Here is a 5,000-nt window from a genome sequence, read left to right on the forward strand (position 1 = left end):
TGGCTTCTGTGGAATAGTAGAAATATACAAATAAAAAATGGCGAAAAGAGAAGGAGGGTAATTACACGGAGGATTGGAGACTGTTAGGGAGAAGGGGGGGGAGTACAGGAAGCTGGTGGGGAGGGAACAGGAAATGGTAATAGATGGGGGGAGGGGGATTAGAGTGAGGGTCATAGGTGGTTCGGGGGAGGTGAGGGGAAAGAGCAGAGGGGGGAGGGGAGAAGAGGGGAAGGTGAAGTGTGTGGGGTAGATTACACTTTGATATACTAAAGTACAAAACTTATAAAGGTAAAGAGAGAAAGGGGGAAGAGGAGGAGGAGGAGGAGAAGGAGGAAGAGGAGGAAGAGGAAGAGGAGGAGGAGGAGGAGGAGGATGCAGGGGAGCAGGAAGAGGAGGAGGAGGAGGAGGAATTGGAAAGACGCGGAGGACATAAATATAAGAACATGAGAATGAAGAAGGCTGCAAGAGACCATAAGGCCTACACTAGGCAGTTTCATGTCCATTACCACATATCATCCCCATCCATAAAGTTCTATCGTTCTCTGAAAACAATCAATTGTTTCAACGTTTACTACATTGTTACTAATTCCATTCCATTCGTTAATAACACTATTGGTAAGCCAATTCTTGAATATTGAAAAGAGGGCAAAGAGGAGAGAGAGGGAGAGAGAGAGAGAGAAAGAGAGAGAGAGAAAGAGAGAGAGAGAGAGAGAGAGAGAGAGAGAGAGAGAGAGAGAGAGATTGGGTGAATCTAGCAACCAAATGAAGACTTTTAGCTGCAGGCCAGGAAGGAAATAGTTTGATATACACTTTACTCGGTTTGATGAATGGATGGATGGATGGATGAACGAATGGATGGACGAGTGGATGGGTGGATATATAGAGTAATAGGAGGAGGATTGGAGAGGTGGAGGAGTTGATGGCATGGCATGTGGATTAAAGATAGATGAATAGACTCGTAGATGGATGGATGAACGAGTGGATAGGAGATGGATGATTCAGCTTATAGGTGGATGAAGGGCTCTAAAGCTGTAAAGAGAAATGGAAGAGTTGGTGTTGGACCTTGGAACTGATGGATATAGGATACTTTCTCTCTCTCTCTCTCTCTCTCTCTCTCTCTCTCTCTCTCTCTCTCTCTCTCTCTCTCTCTCTTTCTTTCTTTCTTTCTCGATTTCTCTCTTTTTTTCTCTCTCTTTTCTCTCTCTCTCTTTTCTCTTTTTTCTCTCTTTTTTTTTCTTATTCGGATCTATGTTATACATCCGAAGAGGGAATTCTTGTCTGACAAGGCTTGGGCAGTGTAATTGGCGTGAATTCCTCTCCTCCTCTTCCTCCCTCTTTTTTTTCATTATTCTTATTCTTCTTGTTATTTCTGTAGTTATTCTTGTCTTTAGAGACAGCAGAGTCTCATTTTCCATCGAATATTGTAGTCGAACATTTACTACTACAACAATTAACTTATCATTATTATGGTTATTATTGTTATTGTTATTGTAGTTGTTATTATCATTGTTATTATTATTGTTGTTAATAATACTGTTATTATTATTATTATTTCTTATTTGATTTGATTTTACATTTTTCTTCCTCTTTTTCTTCCTCCTTTTCTTGTTCCGTTTTCTTGTTCCTTTTCTTAATTTTCCTTTTTTTTTCTTCTTTTTCTTTCTTTTTCTACTTCTTCTATTTATTCTTTTTCTTCTGACTCTGCCCTACTACCATCTACCCTGTATTAGTGAACTACGCTATACTACACTGTTTTTCTTTTTCAATAAACAAGTAAATAACTCTATACAAATTCCAGCGATCAGGGTCGACAACTGAACGCGGGAAACATTCTACGGGAAACAATAACCTACATTCACGTACATCCCCCAACACATATCCCCTATTTTCCCTATTTTCCCTATTTTCCCCATTTCCCCATTTCCCTATTTCCCTATTTCCCTATTTCCCTATTTCCCTATTTCCCTATTTCCCTATTTCCCTATTTTCCCTAGTTTCCCTAGTTTCCCTAGTTTCCCTAGTTTCCCCTATTTCCCCTATTTTCCCTATTTTCCCTATTTTCCCCATTTCCCTATTTTCCCCATTTCCCTATTTCCCTATTTCCCTATTTTCCCTATTTTCCCTATTTTCCCTATTTTCCCTATTTCCCTATTTCTCTATTTCTCTATTTCCCTATGTCCCTATTTTCCCTAGTTTCCCTAGTTTCCCTAGTTTCCCGTTCCCTCCCCTAACTAATCAACAAACGTTGCCACCGGGCGGCAAATTGAAAAAGAAATATTCCATCCGGTACAGAAAGGGGCTGAATGACGTCATGGCCCTGTTCACACTAGAGGTTTCAACCCCCGGCGGTTTAATTACAGTGGAAGTCAATGGAAGTGTTCACACACAACCGCGCGGACTTTCATTGACTTTGCGGTACCATTTGTGGTGAGTGTGGGTGGGTGGTTATGTATTCTGTTATGTAGAAGTCATATCCATAAGTTAGCATCCTCTCCTCCCTCTCTCTCCTTTTGTATTTTTCCTTCTTCACTCTCTCCTCTCTATCTCTCTCTCTCTCTCTCTCTCTCTCTCTCTCTCTCTCTCTCTCTCTCTCTCTCTCTCTCTCTCTCTCTCTCTCTCTCTCTCTCTCTCTCTCTCTCTCTCTCTCTCTCTCTCTCTCTCTCTCTCTCTCTCTCTCTCTCTCTCTCTCTCTCTCTCTCTCTCTCTCTCTCTCTCTCTCTCTCTCTCTCTCTCTCTCTCTCTCTCTCTCTCTCTCTTCTCTATTTTATCACTATATTTCTCTCCCACTGTTCTATTTCTCTGTCCGTCACTCCTTTCCCTCCTTCTTTCCCTCCTTCTTTCCCTCCTTCACTCTTTCCCTCCTTCACTCTTTCCCTCCTTCCCTCTTAACCTCTCCCTCCATCTCCCCCTCTCCCTCCCTCTTCCTCCTCTCCCTCCCTCTCCCTCCCTTTCTCACTCACTCCCTTTCTCACTCACTCCCTTTCTCACTCACTCCCTTTCTCTCTCCCTCCCTTTCTCTCTCCCTCACTTTCTCACTCACTCCCTTTCTCCCTCCCTCTCTTCCTCCCTCTCTCTCTTCCTCCCTCTCCCTCCCTCTCCCTCCCTCCCTCTCCCTCCCTCCCTCTCCCTCCCTCCCTCTCCCTCCCTCTCTCCCTCTCCCTCCCTCCCTCTCCCTCCCTCCCTCTCCCTCCCTCTCTCCCTCTCCCTCCCTCTCTCCCTTTCTTCCACTCCCCTTCTCCTTTCTCCCCTTTTCCCTCTCCTTCTCCTCCCTCTGCTCCATCTCCTCCCTCTGCTCCATCTCCTTTCCCTCCCTTTCCTTCTCCTCCCTCTCCTTCTCCCTCTCCTTCTCCTCCCTCACCGTTTCCTCCCTCTCCTTCTCTTCTCTCTCCTTACCCCTCTCTTCTCCCTCTTCTTCTTCCCCCTCTCCTTCTTCCCCCTCTCCTTCTTCCCCCTCTCCTTCTTCCCCCTCTCCTTCTTCCCCCTCTCCTTCTTCCCCCTCTCCTTCTTCCCCCTCTCCTTCTTCCCCCTCTCCTTCTTCCCCTCTTCTTCTTCTCCCTCTTCTTCTTCTCCCTCTCCTTCTCCTCCCTCTTCTTTTCTCTCCTTTTCTTCCCCTCCTTTTCTCCTATTCTTCTCCTCTTTTTTTTCCCTCACTTCCTTCCTCTCTTCCTCCCATCTTCCCTCATTCTTCCTTTTCCCTGTACCTCCTCGCCTTCATCCTGTCAACCTCAGGCACTCTGCATTAAGCCTAAAACCAGCTGATTTTTTTAAAGTTGAAAGGCATTACTGACGGTTGTCGGGTCGGTTAACGGTTTTAACGGACAATGAAGGGAGCCGAGAATGTCGTTATGCGGGGTGAAGATGACGTCAGCTGCCACCGGTGTGGTGGTATCTGTCAGAAAGATTGATGTTTCATTATGTATATGATTTCTCCAATGCAATGATGCCCATTTAGTTGATGGAAGACCTCTGTTAGTGGTCAGGCTACAACCTTCAACGAGTCTCATCGTGGTCAAGTATTTAATTCAATAAATCAATCAATTAATCAAATCAGCCGTCCTGAGTCCACTGTTGAACAAAGGCCTCCTTCATAGCATTCTATGATTCACACAACCGAGCTAACCTCTGCCACGTCACCCCAGCAAACCTTTTAATCTCGTCTCTCCACCTCCTGTCTGGTCTCCCTCTTCCACGCTTCCCATCTCGAGGCGTCCACTCAGTAACACACTTGCTCCATCGCTCATCAGTCGTTCGCGCTAACTTACCTGCCCAATTCCACTTCCTCTATTTCACCGCCTCCACAATATCTTTTACTCTAGTCAAGTGTTTAATTAGAATAGACATAATCTACAGTATCTGACGATCTCTCTTTCTTAAGTACAACAATAAATAGATAAATGAAATAAGTGCTAATTAAATAAAAAAACAAATTATAATGATAATAATAGTAAATGAACAAAATTGTCTGGCGTGGATCCGAATGACGTATGGACAAAAGCGTTATCTAAGCGAAGGTGTTTGGTGGCAAACTGTGACGTCACGTGGAGGACATGAGCACAACAGTAACATTCTTAAGGCAGTTTCTAAAGGTACGATTTCCTCGATGCGATTATATCACTCAACGATGATCGTTCACGACTCAATGATGATGGTCAAATGATTATCTAGACTATTTATTTGTTTTCGGATGGAGCTGCAAAGTACAATCAACGTTCCCCCTAAGATGTGTGTATGTGCGAGCGCACACATATGTTTTACAATTAACGAACATAAAGAAAAAAATGTGCCTACACAAGGTTTTCAAATGATATTAAGATCCATTCAATAAAGAAGTTCCACCCAAACATCAAGTTATAAAATCGTTAAAAAAAAAAAATATGGTAACTTGCCAACCGTCAAACCAATAATTGCTTTTATTTTTTTTTATCTAACACTAGCGCTTCTATTGCAAACGAAAAGATTTTCCCGCTATGGGTGCGCGCATACTTTTCGGAGTAGGCAAA

This window comes from Oratosquilla oratoria, chromosome 16, assembly GCF_046742065.1.
Source record: "Oratosquilla oratoria isolate Oo_2021 chromosome 16, ASM4674206v1, whole genome shotgun sequence".
Lineage (NCBI taxonomy): Eukaryota > Metazoa > Arthropoda > Malacostraca > Stomatopoda > Squillidae > Oratosquilla > Oratosquilla oratoria.